Source organism: Podarcis gaigeae, assembly GCF_964106915.1.
Source record: "Podarcis gaigeae genome assembly, chromosome: 13".
In the NCBI taxonomy this organism is placed as follows: domain Eukaryota; kingdom Metazoa; phylum Chordata; class Lepidosauria; order Squamata; family Lacertidae; genus Podarcis; species Podarcis gaigeae.
The window spans coordinates 39137243-39156001 of record NC_139689.1 but is presented as its reverse complement, the minus strand read 5'-3'; the positions used below and the strand labels follow the sequence as shown (position 1 = coordinate 39156001).

At 47.9% G+C, this 18759-nt stretch overlaps 1 protein-coding gene across 2 annotated transcripts in view; it reads right to left on the bottom strand.

Annotated features, from left to right (window-relative positions):
* LRRC4B (leucine rich repeat containing 4B) overlaps positions 1-17116 on the bottom strand; it is a 158708-nt gene extending 141592 nt beyond the window's left edge. Inside the window, exon 1 of one of the 2 annotated variants that reach the window (XM_083709395.1) lies at positions 16704-17116. The gene's annotated coding sequence lies outside the window, so the exon portion shown is untranslated. Of the gene's footprint in view, positions 1-13299; positions 13485-16703 lie in introns of those variants that run through there. The other variant, XM_083709397.1, reaches the window with a different exon arrangement.
* Between the last annotated feature and the right edge of the window lie 1643 nt (positions 17117-18759).

Genomic DNA, 18759 nt, shown 5'->3' with positions numbered 1-18759 from the left:
GCTACTCTTGCTTATTCTGCTGAATAGGGTAACATCCACACCATACACGAAATAATAATAATAATAATAATAATAATAATAATAATAATCGCTCATTGATACTTTAGCTGAGATTCCTGAATTGCAGGGGGTTGGACTAGATGCCTTAGAGCCCTTCCAATGCTACGATTCTATGAATCAGGGTGTCATGGTCCGGTTCTCAGGCAATCAAAGTCCTGGCTGGGGATGTCGGGACCGGGGGCAAGATGGCTGGGTAGGAGCAGGAACGGGAGTCCAGAAGCCAGGAGTCAGGAAGCCAAGAGTCAGAGGGTCAGGAAGCACGGAGTCACGGGTCCAAGGTCAAGAAGCAAGGGGTCAAGGAGCCAAACGCAGCAAGGCAAGAAATGTGTTTGCTGTGGCAAAGAGCCATAGGGAAATGCTGACCTTATATCCCTTCCCGGCTCTTTGCCACCAGGTGCTGTGAGTTACCAACTGGCCTCACCTGTGCGGCCGTGCCTTGCCTCTTCACAACAAACTTAGGAAGGCCCCAGTCCTGCAAAGTCCTACTGGTCACAGGGTCTGGCTCCTGCACGCACACCTGACACAGGGCTTTTTTCCAGCCGGAACTCAGGCACCTCTCAGGTGGGCGCCATTGCCATTATAAGAAAACAAGGGAGCCGTTCACATAGTGAGTTCTGGCACCTCTTTTTTTCCAGAAAAACAGCACTGACGGTAATCATTTCATTAAGTGTAATTAAATCAGTTGCCCCAGCCACTTTGGGCAGCTCCCAAGAAAAATGTTAAAAACACAAGGAAACATCAAATATTGAAAACGTTAAAAACACAAGGCGCTTTTACACCACCGACAGTCATGGCTACTGCACCCCACACAGTCCTGGGAACTTTCACTTCTTAAGGGTGCCGGGAACTGTAGTTCATCAAGGGGTCTCCTAACCACCCTCAGTACCCTAACAGATTACAGCCCTGGGCTTATGCCCCAGTATCCTGTCCTGACAGCACTGTGATAAGAATTTTAAGGTATTAGATATATAATAAATGTACCAACCAAGCACGTGCATAGATCAGCACAGGAAGACAGACCAGAAACCATTTTTGATTCCCAAACTGTCCCAAACTGACAAAATGTTTTCTCTGTAAGGTCAAAGGAAAATGGAAAAGCCTCCCCATTGTCTTTTCCTTCACAAATCCTGTCTTAAGGGTATGTCTGTGTTTGAATAGGGTGAGCCTGTGACCTGGACTCAGAAACTAAGTATTTATCATTACAAAACACTGGCCAGGCTCCCCAGGCAATCCAATCAAGTGACCATTAAACAGGTAACCTGTCAGACAAGATAAGCAAAACAAAATAAAAAAAAATTCCTTCCAGTAGCACCTTAAAGACCAACTAAGTTAGTTCTTGGTATGAGCTTTCGTGTGCATGCACACTTCTTCAGATACACAGATAAGCATGTCACTCAGATTTCTACTGTAGACCGCCCTTTCTGTGATGTTGGTATGATGTATCTGGGAAGGTGGTCTTGAGCTACACCCCTTCTGTGATGTACGTGTTAAGTTGTGGGTGAACATATCAGACGACACAGCAATTCTTCAAACAGCTCTTGTTTATTCACAGGCCAGAACAGAACTGAACTGAAGGGTTCAGCCAGCCTGCTTATATAGAGCTCCACTAGAACGCAACAGTAACCACTTTCTGTAACTATCCAATCACTGAACGTCACTTTCAATCCCTTATTTGCATATGTGGACCTGAGTGAAAACTATCTACAGTATCCCCCTGCTGGCCCAGGGTGGGAACTTCAGTACATAACAGTATGTATGGTGTTTCTGGGCAATTTCAAAAGTCTATATAACGACTTGCACACCATTATGCTGGGTTCCTCCTCCCTCCTCCGTGTGGTGAGCGAGGACCCTGTTGCAACAGATCAATAAAGATCAGGCTTACTAGCTGCTTTGCTTCTCAATATTCTCTGGTTGGCCTCTGTTATTTTCTCCTACCAATAGGGAACCTATGTAAGGACTCTATATGGGCTCTTGGATACCCCATAAGGGAAAAGGGGCAGATTTTTGTTTACAACAGCACCACTGCCAGGTATCAGCACCATAACTTGCACCCTGGGACGCAGAGAGATTTCTCCTGCCCCGGGAGGGTGTGAGAGACCTAGTTCTCATTCCACACTGGGAGACAGAGGCTCGCCAATCCGCATCACACAACCCATCCACGTGCACCCAGGAAAAGAGAGCTTTCTTGCCGGGGCCCTAATCGTGTCAGCCTCGCTGTGGTACGCCTCTCTGGATTTCTTCACTGGCAGCACAAATTGTAGGAGCGTGGATCGGAGTAAATTGGTTCCCCTCTCTTGTGACACTTGAACTCCAGGTCACAAACTGAAGTTTGAGTGGTGGAAGATTCAGGACTGGCAAAAAAAAAAAAAGCTCTTTTGTCACACATGCTGAATAACTGATTTATGGAATCGTGCCTTCAGATGATGGCTAGCTTAGATGGCTTTTAAAAGAAAGAAAGGATTAGACGGATCCACAGAAACAGGTTACTGGAATCACAGGCTTGGAAGGTACCTTAAAGGTCCCAACCTTTCTAACGGTCTCGCAATCCCCTTTCTTGCCATCTGAGCCCATCCACTTGGTTCCTGCAGATGGAGATTTGTTCCATCTTCTGTGCAACAGAGCTAAGAGGAGCCTTCATGAGTGGGTGAGTGGGTTCGGCCAAGGCCATGGCTGTCATGCCCCACCTGCTTTGCTTCCCAGGGGTATATTATTGGCCACTGCAGGACAGATCCAGCACAAGCAGCGGCCCCGCAAAGCAACAATAAAAAACATGTCCGGGAAACTTTAGAAAAGTGGAGGCACACAAAATTGCAATTGGCATTTTTGAACAGAAATTCAGATCAGCTCTTCACCATGGAGCGAGGGAAAGGGACAGAACTCAGTAATTCGCATGCAAAAGATGTCAGGATCAAACCCTGGCATCTCCAGGGTCTTTTTTCTAGGATCCAGTAGCAAGTGAGGGGGAAGGTCTCAACCTAGAGAGCCGCTGCCTGCAGGACTTGAAAGACAAACAGTTTGACACGGTGTAAGGTGTTGGTGGGGGACTGGGGTGGCGCTGTGGGTTAAACCACAGAGCCTAGGACTTGCCAATCAGAAGGTCGGTGGTTCGAATCCTCACAACGGGGTGAGCTCCCGTTGCTCGGTCCCTGCTCCTGCCAACCTAGCAGTTCGAAAGCACGTCAAAGTGCAAGTAGATAAATAGGTACCGCTCCAGCGGGAAGGTAAACGGCATTTCCGTGCACTGCTCTGGTTCGCCAGAAGCGGCTTAGTCATGCCGGCCACATGACCCGGAAGCTGTACGCCGGCTTCCTCGGCCAGTAAAGCGAGATGAGCACCGCAACCCCAGAGTCGGCCACGACTGGACCTAACGGTCAGAGGTCCCCTTACCCTTAAGGTGTTGGTGGACTACAACTCCTATCATCCTTGACTAATGGCCACACTGGCTGGGGCAGATGGGTGTGGGAGTTCAAGGATATATGAAGGACAACATAGGATTTCCCTAATGCAGCAAATACCGTATTTTTCACTCTGTAACACGCACCCGACCATAACACACACATAGTTTTTAGAGGAGGAAAACAAGAAAAAAAATATTCTAAACGAAACAGCAGATGTATGATTTTTGTGGTTCATGCTGTGGCCACAGACATGTGACCTGACGGTGAGTTTGGGGTAGCCCAATGCAAAAATCCTGAGGATCCATGTGGATCCATGCTTTGTAACCACGTTTTTGCACCACTGCGGCCCCAGGCAACAGTGGGTGTGTGATTTTTTTTGTGCAAGCTGTAGCCATGGACATGCTATGTGATCTGATGGTGAATTTGGGGTGACCCAGTGCAAAAATCCTGAGAATCCATGTGGATCCGTGCTTTGTAACCACGTTTTAAGTGGGGAGGGAAGGAAAAGCACTCAAGGGACAAGGAACACGCGTGGGGTGGGTGGAGAAGGGTCTGTTAATAATGCAGAAGAGGGGTATAAGAGGAGAAGGCTCCTCTCCTCTCCTGCTTTGCTCCTTTAAAGCAAGCAGGCTCTCTGTCCCTCTCTCCTCCCCACTCAGTGGCTCTTCTCCCACTTTGCTGTTTCAAAGTGAGCCACGGAGGAGGGAAGGAAGGGGAACCATGGATCCTCTGCTCACGACTGCAGCAGATCCCCCCGCCATCTGTAGGCATTCGCTCCATAACACGCACAGACATTTCCCCTTACTTTCTAGGAGGAAAAAAGTGAGTGTTATGGTGCAAAAAATACGGTAGTTGCTGGAGGGTGCTTTTCATCAGAAACATGGCACAGAGGAGGCAAAGTCCTACCCCCTCCCCATGATCCCAAACCAGATCACAGAATTGTAGGGTTTGAAGGGACAGGGAGGGTCATCTAATCCAACCCTCTGCAATGCAGGAAACTTTCGCCCAAAGTGCGACTTGAATCCATGCCCCTGATCTTAAGAGTCTCATGCTCTACCCACCAACCACCAGCAATGCTGGATTTAGGTATGTGCCCAGGGCACAGAGTGGAGGGGGTGCTAAATAATAATAAATAAATGAGGGATTATAGTGAAATAATAAATATTGGGGGGGGACAAATTTTGTCCATGCTCAGGACACGATATTACCAACATCTGTCTTAACAACTGTTATTCTTTTCATGCCTTATTTTAACCTTGTGCACTTAAAATTTTATATTGGTATAAAAACCTATTTTTTTATTTTTTGTTATATACACAAACACACCAAAGCTTGCCCCTGCCATCACCCTCCTGTTTTGCAAAAGTTTAAAGAAAGAGCAGGTGCCTTCAGTTATCTCTATTATCTACCGGTAGTTTGGTCCTCAAATGATGGCTGTGTTTGGTTTCCTTTCTAGCCTGGGCTTTTATTTTGAAATAGCGTTTCAAAATACAATGAGAAGGAAGAACTCACATGCCAACACAACCTCGCTAATTAAGGAGGGGGAAGGAAGCTCACTGATAACACTCCTTATTATATCATGAATAAATCTGCAAGGGCAATTAGAGTCAAACAGCCTAAGGCTGAAAATCCTAACCCAGTTTACAAGAGGGGAGGGGAGCCAAGCTGAATTCAATAGGATTTACACCTGAGTAGGCATGGTTAGGACTGCACTGTACAAATACACTGCAGAGATGTTAACTCTGAAACTTAAGATCCAAACTTTTCTTTTAAGAGCCAAGTTACACTGATGAAGGTCCACAGCATTTACACAAGTCCTGTGGTGCCAATTCCTGCTCTCTGATCTACCCTTCTCTGCCCCGCTAATCTAGGCCTACGACTCTCCTCTCTGCCATCTGGATGCCATAAACCAGACTTGTAAACAGTAAACGCAGGCGAGCAGAGAGACTAAGAATCACCTTGAGAGTGACTACTTCCAGGTACAGAAACCGTGGTAAATGGAAACGAGCTTACTATTTTTCTCCATTTCAGCCTAGAATTACTATGACTGCACACCCACCCCAATCATTTAAAGCACATCCCACTTGCCAAAGAACCTTGGGAGGTGTAGTTTGTTAAAGGTGCTGGGAGTTATAGTTCTGGGGGGGGCAAACTAAGGTCCCCCAGGATTCTTTAGGTCAAAAAATGTGCTTTGCGGCCAAAGGCCATGGTCTCATTGTGTATACAGTGGTGCCCCGCAAGACAAATGCCTCGCAAGATGGAAAACCCGCTAGACGAAAGGGTTTTCCGTTTTGGAGGTGCTTCGCAAAACGAATTTCCTATGGGCTTGCTTCGCAAGACGAAAATGTCTTGCAAGTTCCTGCAGGTTGTTTTTTTTCTCCCCCCCCCCTTTTTTCTAAGCCACTAAGCTGCTTATCTGCTTATACCGCTAAGACGATAAGCCACTAAAAGCCACTAAAAGCTGCTAATAGCACTAATAGCGCTAATCCGCTAAGCCATCAATGGGCTTGCTTCGCAAGACGAAAAAACAGCTAGACGAAGAGACCCGCGGAACGGATTATTTTCGTCTTGCGAGGCACCACTGTGTGTGTGTGTGTGTGTGTGTGTGTGTGTGTGTGTGTATAAAACTTGGGAAGTGTGTGTGTATATATATAAAACTTGTGTGTGTGTATATATATAAAACTTGGGAAGACAGGCGAACTAATATCACTGTACTGGAAGAAGCAAAGATCACCAGTGCTGAAGCAATAATTCTTCAACATCAACTTCGTTGGACTGGTCATCTGGTCATGTTGTGCGGTTGCCTGATGGTCGTCTTCCAAAACAACTACTCTATTCGGAACTTAAAAATGGAAAGCGTAATGCTGGTGGTCAACAAAAGAGGTTTAAAGACTGTCTTAAGGCAAATCTTTAAAAATGTAGTATAAACACTGACAACTGGGAAACACTGGCCTCCTGCGAGCACTCCAGTTAGAGAACAGCCTTTACCAAAGGTGTCATGGGCTTTGTAGACACTCGAACTCAGGACGCAAGGGAGAAACGTGCTAAGAGGAAGGCACGCTTGGCAAATCCACACCGTGTTCAACTCCCGCCCGGAAACTAAAGTCCCCACTGTGGAAGGACATGTGGATCCAGAATTGGCCTCCACAGTCACTTACGGACTCACTGTTAAAACTGTGTTTATGGAAGACAATCTTACTTGGCTACGAGTGATTGCCAAAGAAGAAGAGATATATATATAATTTTTATTAAATTTTCTGTTTTACAATTTAAAATACTCATTTTTACAACCTTAAGATATCAATGACTTCTCTTTCCATGGTTCATTTTACATATCATAAATCCCCGCTTATTTTACAGAAACTAAACCATTCAGTATTCCATTATTATATCCAACATAACTTATTTACACTGTTGAATTTATCTTAACGCTGCCAGCGTTTTCAGCCGTACACAGTAATTTCCCATATATTCAATAAACCTTTTCCAATCTTCTCTAAACGCATGTTCTGCTTGTTCTCTTATTCTATATGTTAGGTCTGCAAGCTGCGCAGTTTATTCCGTCAGTTTAAGCTGCCATTCTTCTTTGATTGGGACCTCGCTCGTTTTCCATTTTTGGGCTAACAAAACACAGGCCGCAGTAGTGGCATATATAAATAACCTTTTTAAACACCTGGTCGCATTGTCAATTCCTTTGGAGTAAAGATCAACAAACTCATTTGGACTCATTTTTCTGAGTAAATATGCACGGGGTCAGGTTTCATCATAGGTGGGCTCATTAAGAAAATATTGGCTAGGGGGGACTTTGCCTCCTAAGATCTCGACTTTTGTTTTTCGCAATCTAACGTCCATTCACATTTCTCATCACACATACGCACACATTTTCTTACTCATCCTTTTCTCCAGAAAGGCTGTAGCTAAGGGGTAGATCATCTGCACGCAGAAGGACTCAAGTTCATTCTCCCAACATCAGAATGTCCCCTGTCTAACCCTGGAAAGCCACTGATGCTCAGGGCAGATGATGCTCAGCTAAATGGACCAAAGATATTTAAGGCAGCTTCCTCCTGGTCTCATGCCACACCCAGTTTCCTGCAGCATTTCCTCTATTATAGTTCTTTCCTCCCCCTTCCTGCCCCCCCCCCATATTTAACCCTCATACACCTACCTCACCCAAATCCTCTGAAACCCAAAACACATTTGAGGAGAAATATCCCCATCCTACTTGCACAAATATGAACTGACGCCTTCCGATTCAAACATATATTTGCAACCATCCGAACTACAGAAGCTGCTGGGATTAGATTGCTTTGTTATTTTTAAGCCTGCAAAACACTGACCCTGACCCTCAAACCTGAGTTTCTGAAAATCAATGTTTCCACACACAAACTCCCAACATTTCCCCAAAGATTCTGCTGCTGCAAAATTTACTTCTGCCTCTACTGTCTTTTATCATATGCAGCTGATGTTCAACAACCTGTAGAACCTGAGGCAGGGCCCCCCCCACTGTTTATGCCCCCCCCCCCAAATCTCTACTCCATTTTATGCTTCATTCAGGACTACCTGCAAATGGCATTGTCCCCCAGTTCCTTTTTTTGTCAAATGATATTTATTAGTTTTCCAAATTTTTAAAGAATCAATACTCAATTACATCAAATTTAATACAAATTTTCCCAGAAGTTGACTTCCCACTCTTCATCCTAGCATAGCTGTCAACTTTTCCCTTTTCTTGCGAGGAATCCTATTTGGAATAAGGGAATTTTCCTTAAAAAAAGGGAAACCTTGACAGCTATGCATCCTAGATGTGTCCCTACTTTCCCCCATTGCTGCTTGATATTACACATTTATCTCTACTTCACAGTTCATTCCTTATATTCAATTTACAATTTTTTAATTTTAAATTTTCCCCCCATGCCCCTTATCCACTAGTGACCGATTTATCAATTCCCACTCATACATTTACATAACAATATCATATTCCTTTAGAAAGCAAAAGAGGTTTTGCATGCATTGTCCCCCCAGTTCCTTCCCCGCCCCCCCCCCGCCCCCCGTCCCAGATAGCTGTTGCACTTGTTTTACCAAAAAAAAAAAAAAAAAAAGCAGCAGAGGCCAAGACAGAGAGGGATTTGTTTGAGGGCAGTCTATGACATGGCATGAGCTAGGATCTGAATTCAGGTCTCTGCTAAAACTGCCACTCCACAGCTCAGTTCCCCTCTCCAATACATATCCTCCAGTTTCCCTAAAGGTAAAGGTAAAGGGACCCCTGACCATTAGGTCCAGTTGTGACCAACTCTGGGGTTGCGGCGCTCATCTCGCTTTATTGGCCGAGGGAGCCAGCATACAGCTTCCAAGTCATGTGGCCAGCATGACTAAGCCACTTCTGGCGAACCAGAGCAGTGACGGAAACGCCATTTACCTTCCTGCCTGGGTGGTACCTATTTATCTATTTGCACTTTGATGTGCTTTCGAACTACTAGGTTGGCAGGAGTAGGGACCGAGCAACGGGAGCTCACCCCATCGCGGGGATTCAAACTGCCGACCTTCTGATCGGCAAGTCCTAGGCTTTGTGGTCTAACCCACAGCGCCACCTGCTCCCTAGTGCCATTCGATGTCCTGTCCTTTAATCTATGTCTGGGATGGGTAACCTGTGGCCCTCCAGAATGTTATTGGACAGAGGCCAGCTCCATTCAGTCCCAGCCCAGCATGGCCAATTGTCAGGGACAATGGGAGCTGTAGTCCATCATCAACATCTGGAAGTCCACAAGCTTCCCCATTCATCTTCTGCCCTGTCCCTTCTCAACAGCTGTGTGCCACCCTTCCTTCTGCCACCCACCTCACTATCTCTAACCAAACTTGGGTTTCCAGCTGTTCTTGGACTACAACTCCCATCTTCCCTTGCTAGCAGAACCAGTGGTCAGGGGTGATGGGAACTGTAGTCCAAAAACGGCTGGAGACCCAAGTTTGGGAAACCCTGCTTTAACCCCTTTCACCACTGGAGCTCTTTCGAAATGCCAAGCAAGTTGCCACGCCAAGGCAATTGTTCAGGATCCCAGCTACAGCCAACATATTCCTATTCCACTTGAGAGGGTATTTCGATTTCTTGGGACAAAGTGCAAACTCCTAGATTTATTTTCTGGGGAGAGGGAAGGGGCCCCTGATGTTCTCTAAAGGCAACTGTGCAGGATCCAAGCAGATCCTAATGATCTGATTACTTTTGGTTTAATAGATTGCAACGACCACTTGCAAATCCTGTGACCTCTTGTGGCCACTGAGAAGGAAAGGAGTGTATTTCACTGGCCACGTGGTATCATTCTGTTTACTATGCTTCTTTCAGGGCACTTGCTCAAGGCTCAGGTGGCCTCTGTGGCCCGGAGTGCCTTCCATCAGCTTCGGCTGGTGGCCCAGCTATGCCCCTATCTGGACAGGGATAGCCTAACTACTGTTGTGTATGCTCTGGTAACTTCAAGGTTAGATTACTGCAATGCGTTATACGTGGGGCTGCCTCTGAAGACGGTTCAGAAACATCAGCTAGTGAAGAATTCAGCAGTCAGGTTGCTCACCGTAACAAGGCGGTTTGAGCATATTACACCGATCCTGGTCCGACTGTACTGGCTACCAATTAGTTTCTGGGCCCAATTCAAAGTGCTGGTTTTGACCTATAAGGCCTTAAACAGCCCAGGACTGCAATACCTCAAGGACCGCCTCTCCTCATATGAACCTACCCGGACCCTGAGATCATCTTCTAAGGCCCTTCTTCATGTGCCTCCTCCTCGAGAGGAGGCAACACGAGAACGAGACCTTTTCTGCAGTGGCTCCCTGTCTGTGGAATGCTCTCCCCAGGAAAGTTCACCTGGCACCTTCATTATACACCTTTAGGTGCCAGGCAAAAACTTTCCTTTTTAATCAGGCCTTTGGTTGACCTGATGGACATCCTATACCCTTTTATAATGTGGCTCTTTTCGGGGGGGCGGTTATTGGGTTGTTGTTTTTATTCTGATTATACATGTTGTGATCTTTTCTGTGAACCGCCTGAGACCTCTGGTTATAGGGCAGTAAATAAACTCAAATAATAAAAATAATAGTAATAATGATGATGATGATTCTGATGCATGTATGCACATGTACACACACATCCCAAAAAACCAGTGCTACAAAATGACCAACCCATTAGGAAAATCAAGGGACCCGAGTCGGACCCAAATTCCACGTGGGGATCTTGCCATAAAGTTGATCCACAGCTCCCCATCGCAGGAAGGGATGATAATTTATAATGTATTATAAATTCCTATGGGGTTGTATCCAACAAAGTTCTGCTCAAGGAAGGTAGACCCACTGAACTGTATGACCCCAGTTAGCTACGCCCATTAATTTCAATGGGCCTACTTCTGAGTATGACTAACATTGAAGACAACCAGTTACAAATTGCTTAAGTGGCAGACTTGCTGTGAATAACAATCAGACCTGCGGAAACGTTTCCAATTCCCAGGAGCCAGTTCTGCAAGGTCCAAGGAATAAAAAACAGGTCACTTTCGTAGGCAACTGGCGCCCTGATAGCAACCGTTATCATTTCAGTTCAGAATGGTTTCCATGATATAATACTACCTTGCCATGATGGCACAAATGCTACACACACATCTGGGAAGAACATAGAAGAACATAAGAACAGCCCTGCAGATCAGGCCAGGAGTCCCTCTAGTCATAGAATCATAGAGCCCTAAGAGCCATCAAGTCCAACCCCTTGCAAACCAAGAATCTCAAAAAAGCAACCTCTGCTTAAAAACCTCCAGGGAGGAGAGTCCTCAACTTCCCAAGGGAAGACCGCTCCACTGTGAAACTGCTCTTATTGTCAGAAAATTTTCCCGTACGTTTAGCCCAAACGCCCTTTCTTGTAACTTGAAGCCATGGGTTCGAGTCCTACCCTCCAGAGCAGCCCTGGGGATATTGGAAGATGGCTACCAGTCTCCTCTTTTCCAGGCTAAACCTACGCAGCTCCTTCAACCGCTCCTCATAAGGCTTGATTTCCAGACCCCTGACCATCACAGCAGCCTGGCATGCAGAAATAAAGCAGGACAGGCTTTTCCAACTGCTTCCAGAAATATAGCCCAACCCAGCCCTCCCTCTTATATTTTCACCTGCTAGGCTGTTGTAAAAGTCACTGTTTGTTTGGCTTTTTAGGACATTGCATATATCCTCCTGCAAGGAGCGCAAGTATGGTGTTCTAACCTCCTTCACTTCATCCTTACAATAACCCTGAGAGGCAGGTTACGCTGACAGATCACATGGGTGCTCCCAGCCTGTCCCTTTTTTCCAGACCCTCCAAGTGGTCCCTATTTTCCAGGGATAAAATTGTGGTGCAGTCCATCATCCTGTTCTCACATTGGGCAGCTAGGTGCCTGCGGAAAGCTCCAAACAAAGCCCCAAAACACACCAGCAGTCTTCCTTCCTGCAGCGTCCAGCAACTGGAGTCAGAAGGATAATAGCCTCTGGCAGTGGAAGCAGAAAGCCATCGGGGTTAGTAGCCACAGATAGCTTCCCACATTCCCTAAGGGGAGATTTGCCTAGCTAGGAGTCTCAGTAACTGCAGGTGGGTGGCTAGATTCCAAATCCTCAGTCTACTACAAGGCACATCTCTTGGAGAAGGGGCTCCAGCTTAGTGATAAGAGAGCAAAAACTTGGCATTCTGAAGATCCCAGAATCACTCTCTGCCATTTCCAGTTAAAGAGGATCAGGGAGCAGATGATGGGAAACAGCCTCTGCCTTAGAGAGTGGCTGTCAATCAATGTGGGCAGTCCTGCCCCTGATGGACATGTGGCCTGACCTACCACAGACCCTCCAAGTGTCCCCGTTTTCCAGGGACAGTCCCAGATTTACAGAAGCCATCCCAGTTTCCGATTTGATCCCGGAATGTCCCATTTTTCTTCGGGTGTCCCTATTTACATAGGAGAAATGCTGGAGGGTTATGCATCCCCCCCAAGCCAAAGAGATAAGTAACTATGCAACCTTTAGAAGACATCTAGAGGAAGCCCTGTATGGGGAAGCTTTTAAAAAAATGTTTGATGCTTTATTGTGTTTCTATATATGGTGGAAGCTACCCAGGGTGTCTGGGGCAACCCAGTCAGATGGCGGGGGTAGAAATAATAAAATTATTATCATGGAACGGGACGTCCCTATTTTTTCATTGGAGAAAGGTTGGAGGAGATGCTACCGCAAGGCTCCTTCCTGCATTTCTATACGGCTGCCGCTGCTTAACACACCACACTTTCTCCCTGTTTCTGCACCGAATAAATACAACATGGTTCCTTCCACTTCCGTCCTTTTCGCACACACTCACGCAGCGGCAGATCGTTTCCTCCCCACACCTTCTACAAGAAGGAAATTCACATCGCCCTCCCTCTCCCCCTAGTCCCACCACGGAGACTAACGCAAACTGTTTTGTACATCAGAGCAGAATTTTGGGAGGGGGGTGGGCAGGGAAGGCAGCACACTTCTGGGGCAGAAACTAAATGGGTTCTTATTCCTTTTCCTTCCATCCCCATTCTCCTCCTTCCCATTGCCATGGTAACTGTTTCTATCAGAGCTTCTTGGCCACCTTTTCTGGCAGCTGTAGCCATGTAGAGTTTATATATGTATATAATTCTTACTCTGAATATATATTATACGCACTCGCGCGCTCACACACCCCAAAGCTGAGGGATGTAATTAAATTTACAAGTACAGGCCTAAGCTCATGGTATAAATTCGCAGTTAACAAGTCAGCTGTTTGCACTACAGATTAATCCCCAAAGCTTCATGATACCTCCCCAACTGCCTGTCCCCAACATTCTCCTGTCAACAATGAACTTACCGGAAATTAAGGAGCGAAAGCAACATCTGCCTAGGCCTCTTTCCCCACCTATCTTCAGCAGCAACTGATGTTCGCTCCACACAAATGCACCACACCGGCATCCCTCTCAAATGTGACCTCTGCCAAACGGCTTCCTTGATCTTCCATTGCCATATTTGCCACATGCACAAAGGCACAACCACGGAGCTCCCTGTTCCCTTCTGCCGAAGAGGAAGGAGAGTCGCCGCGTGCCATCATGACCCTCTTTTCCCCATCCCCGACCCCCCGAAAATCCCAGAGAACAGGAGTATGGAAGACCTGCCAGTCACATCAGACTGTACCGCGTAAGATACAACACCTGCCTAATTAAGCCCTAGCTTGCTTCTCGTGTTTTTATTTCCCGAAATGTCCCTTGTGTTAACCTCTTTCACAGTCAACTCACACAGCAGCACATACAAAATTTCACCGCACCCCATGCTTGCAAAACATAGCCATCCCCAAGCAATCTATTATGGGATTCCACTTTGGCGGCTTCATTCTTACCTACACCTGTAGGATCCTCTAATCTGTTATCTCATTGGTACTGCCATCACTCAAAACCAATCTCAGAGTCCACACTTCAATTAACCCTCCACATCTTCCGGGTTATTTGTTTGCGGGGACAACGCCAACATGCTAACTGAGCACAGAAGAGAAAAGGGAGGCATCAAAGGAGCATTGCGCTGCCAGAAAGACTCAGAGGGTGTGACGCTTCCCCCAAATGAACCCCTCAAATCCTGGCACCCGCAGCTCCTCACAAACCAGAACAGCTCCTCCATATCCACTCCTCAGTCCAAGCATCTACAGCAACCTTAAAACCCCTACAGAGGCTCCCCCACCCGCAATTTTATGGCATCGGTTTGCAATTCTACTATTTCCAGTCCCCTCAAATTCCCTTGCACCAATATCCCACTCGCAGTCTGTAAGGTAACCATGACAACAAACAGCTTGTTCTGAGGCTTCTAGACACGTAGGCCTAGTTCCCACAAACATGGAGGTAAACCTGTGTCTTGACTGTACCACTTCAGACTGCTGGTACAGGTCCATGTAACTGGGTACTCCTCCATACAAATCAGTAAGTCCCTTCATATAGAAAACTATGGTGTCAGGGTGAAGGGTTCAGGCCTAGCTTTCTCCATTAATTTTACATATGGAAGAACTTGGGTTTATTATTATTATTTTCAGTATGGAGGAGCATTCAGCTCCTACCTGCACTTTGAAGTAGCACAGGTGACCTTCCTCACCTGCTGTTCATAAGACAGAGGTTTCACTGTGGAGGGTGAGGTTGGCCACCCATACAACAACACCATGTCTCAGCAAGCTTAAATAGTTTAAGACGAAAGGTGGATTGGTACAATGTGGGAATGCAACCCAAGAAGGCTAGGACTAGCAGGGACCGGATTGTAGATTGTAGGGTATAGGAACAGAATCGTAGGGTTTGCTGATGGGGTGGGAGCAGGGGTAGATTTCAAGGGGGCTGAGGCAGGCCCACAGAACCTAGTTATTTTAAAAGGAGAAGGGCCTACATCATCACGATCGGAGAGGCTCAGTATTTACTCTTTCGTATTTTTTATCTTTCGCTCCTTCGATGAACAGAAAACAACAGAAACGTCTGGAAAATTAACTTGCTTTAAACATTGCTTTAATCAAAAGATTGCACCGGACAGCTGCCACTAAAGAGACTACGGCACAACAGATTATTATTTTTTGCCACATGTCTGTTTGACTTGCCTCGTGGCCTGAGTGCTTAATGCTGAACGGATGGACACGAGGAGCCACAATTTGACGTAACATGGTTGAGTGCGAGGGGGAAAGCCTACATTTTTTTCTTGGGTCTGAATCCCACCCCCCTGGACAAGAGAAGGAGAAAGCCCACTTGCACTCCTGGAAGCAGGAAGAGGAAGAAGCACAAATGAAGGAATGGGGGTAGCTGGGCTTACAAGCCAATATGCTCCCTTCCATTGGGGTACAGAGGGGTGTTGACAGCGCCCTCCGGGGAGAGGGGTTTGGGATCCTTGAAATAATTTGCACCCAGATAAATGCATGAGGTGGGGTGGGCACAGAAGCCAGTGGGGACCGAGATGGGAGGGGAACCAAATAGCTCAGACTGGCATGATAAGAGTTATGCAAAAGAAGTATTTAAGGGTCATCAATGGAGAGGAGGAGGAAACTCAGCAGGTGTTAAACCCAACAGTGCAGGGAAATCAGGTACTGTAGTGTTATAAGAAGGGGAGCTCAGCCCCCCCCCCCGGAACAGGGAAGCAGGTAGGCCTCATTTGGGGTATATACTCACTATGTGGGTGAGGTCATGGGTTCAAGATGCTTAAACCTCATGGCAGGATTGGGAAAGGCCTACTCTGTCAAGGTGGGATGGCAGGTTATTAGGAATATGTTGGCACAGAATATTCTTGTGGGAATCTGTGGGTCTTGTGAATCTTGGGCAAGGGTAAGTTTAGGGGGGGGGGAGGACCAGGAATGATTTTCAAGTAGTCCACTGTGACACATAAGTGAAGAGGGGTTTGGCCCTGAATATGGGGGGGGCAGTGCTTCAAGGAGAGAAAAGAAAGGAGTTGGGTCTATTGACAGTAGGGAGGAAATTCCAGAGAAAGCCAGAGGATAAGGTGAGAGGGAACGTGACTGTGGGGAGGCCTGAGGTAATGGAGGAAAGAGCGGAAAGACGCATTTATTGGAACCAGGCCTGGATGGGGATACTGTATGTGGGGCTCATCAGCAGAGGAACACACACAACACACACACACACCCTGCCCATTGTGGAGGTGTGGCATCGGGCCTGAGTAATAAGCACAGCTTGAGGGGAAAGCAAAGTGTGTTGCTATGGGAGCAGGCAATGAAGGGGAGGGGGCTAAACCTGAGAGGGGGGCTCTTTAGAGGACATAGTAAGTGAAAGCTTGCGAGACATATTTTTGGCGACAACAACATTAGATTAAATGGGGGCTAGCTGGACCTGGGAGAGCAGGGTACAGTGGGAGGAGGGCTAGGCTACCAGGCCAATGGGGGGGGAGGTAGCAAAGCAGCATCTTTCTGGCGGCGGGGGGGGGGGTTAAGATGGTGCCGTTTCCATAGCAACTTCCATCCATCATCCCCCTTACCTTTGCTCCTGTCCTATCAGTCCCACCTACCCCCCCCGCACTGAATCACTGTCCCAATCTCACCCCTTACTCCTCCTAAGAATCATTTGCGCGCCCCTTCCTCCTTCCATATCGTGTATGAACCGCAATGAATCCCTGCCCCAATCTAGCTTTTTCCCATCCTTCGATAGATGAGAGCGCCCTTTCATTCGGGCTGCATATTCCCACCCCACCCCACCACCCAAAAACCCCACCACCACCCAGCCATCCTCATCACCCCTTTACCCACACACTCACCAAAGTGGGGGTCGTCGTGGAGACAGCATCCCCTGCGCGCTTTTCTCCGGCAACGTTGGCGCAGCTGGTTGTTCTCTCTCCTCCGCGTGCCCAGTTGGGGGGGCAAAGGCGCGCGGGGGGAGGCTGCAGGCTCTCCCCCGGTCCCCTTAATGTTTGGGCTCCATACAGATCCCGGACCAGACCCAACGGGAGCCCCGCCAAGGCCTTGGGGAGGGGGCGAAGATGGAGCGGCAGCAAGCGAAGACCCACACGCAAAGCGAGCAAGCGAGCGAGCACACCCCAACCCCTCGTCCTGGCTCCGACCCGACCCGGCTGCCAAGGAAGAAGCCGACCCAACCAGCCAGCCAGCCAACCAACGGCGTCGGGAGCGCTGCAGCAAAAGCGCTCCTGCGAGGAGCAGGGACGCGAGTGGAATACTAATAGTGGGAAGGAGGGGTGGGGGGAGGAAGCGGGGAGGGGGAGGGGAGAGCGAGTGAGACCGGGGGGGGGAGAGAGAAAAGGAGGGTAACGCGGGGAGCGACTTAGGGAAGGAGCGAAAGCGATGGAGCGAGCAAAAGAGAGAAAGAGAGAGCGTGCGTAAAAAGGGTGATGGTGGTCAAGGCGCAGCGAGGGAGAGAAGACGGTGGCGGAGAACTGGGGCGGGAGGGGGGCAGGTGGGAGGATTAGGCGTGGTGGGCAGAATATTGATGTGGGGAAGACCCCGGAGCTGGTCCCCGTGTCTTAGAAGCAGGTGGTCTCTCTGCCTGCGCCCCTGATTGGTTTTTACCAAAAATGCAGGGGGGGAAGGAATGGCTACGTTGCTTTGGTTGGGCCACTTATTGGAAAGCGAGCTCCTCGCGACGCCACCCCGCGCCTTCGTTCAGATCCACGTAGCGGTCATTCTTCTGGGGAGGAAGACGGATCGGGCCGCCCTGGAGAGGCTTGTGGTTTGGTTAGGTTTGGCTTGGCTTGGCTTGGCTTGTCTGCCCCAGGCCTTCTTCACGGCTCTCTGGCTCTCGCTCTCTTTCCCCCCGCTGCCCAATTATGGAGATTGCAAGTGTGTCTCGGGTTGGTTGGTTGGTTGGTTGGTTGGTTGGTTGGTTGTTTTGGGCCGGGAATCCGAGGGTCAGGAGGATGCCGAGGGAGCGCAGCTCTGGATAGATCCCAGGACCTACGGCGAAAGGGGCACTGAGATGGTGCGGGGTGACCAGATAGGAGGAGGAGAGCAGGTCACCCGCCGCCCTTTCATCATTGAGCAGACAGAGTCGCATCATCATCATGCCAGCCAAATAATAATAATAATAAATGTACTCAAGTGTCATTTGCGTTAAGAGATGAATGAACTTGATTAGGAACCGTTCATACAGGGAACCTGTAGCCTGCCAGATTTTTTTTTTTTTTACAACTCCCATGATCCCTGACTACTGAACACAAGGTCTGGAGATGATGGAAGTTGGAGTCCAATAAGACCTGGGAAGGTCACAGGTCCCCCATTGGTGCTTTCTAGTTAATCTCACCACTCCTTGGGCTGTCTTGGGACTAGGTATGGCTGTCATTTGGAGTCAGGAAAACAAAAAGCTGACAGGCTTCCTCTTCCTTCCTTAAATTTGAATTTTTATGGTTTCTGTAAGGAAACCTGCGGCCCTTCAGATGTTGCAGGGCTACATTTCCCATCATCACTGACCACTGGCCATGGAAGTTGGAGTCCGAGAATAGCCGGAGGGCCACGCAAGGTGTCCACCTCCGCCAGAAAGTCATGTCAGAGTCTGCTTTGGAATGAACAAGGTGCCAGTGCAGTGGGGTGGAGAAGGAGTGAGAGTTTGAGACAAAAGGAGTAAGTATTGTTTACAATAAACAAGATGTACAGTAACCCTGCAACAACTCTTCTTATCTCTGCGGCTACAATCTCCTGGGTGACGCGGACGTCATTGTGCAGTTGAATGCAAATGTACTCTGTCCATTTCCCTCCTTCGCCCCTCCATGCAGCCCCGGGCACTGGCAACCCACACTATGCCACTGTGTGGTCCTCCAGATATTGTTGGACTTACTAATTCGCATCAGCCTGAGCCAGCCTGTT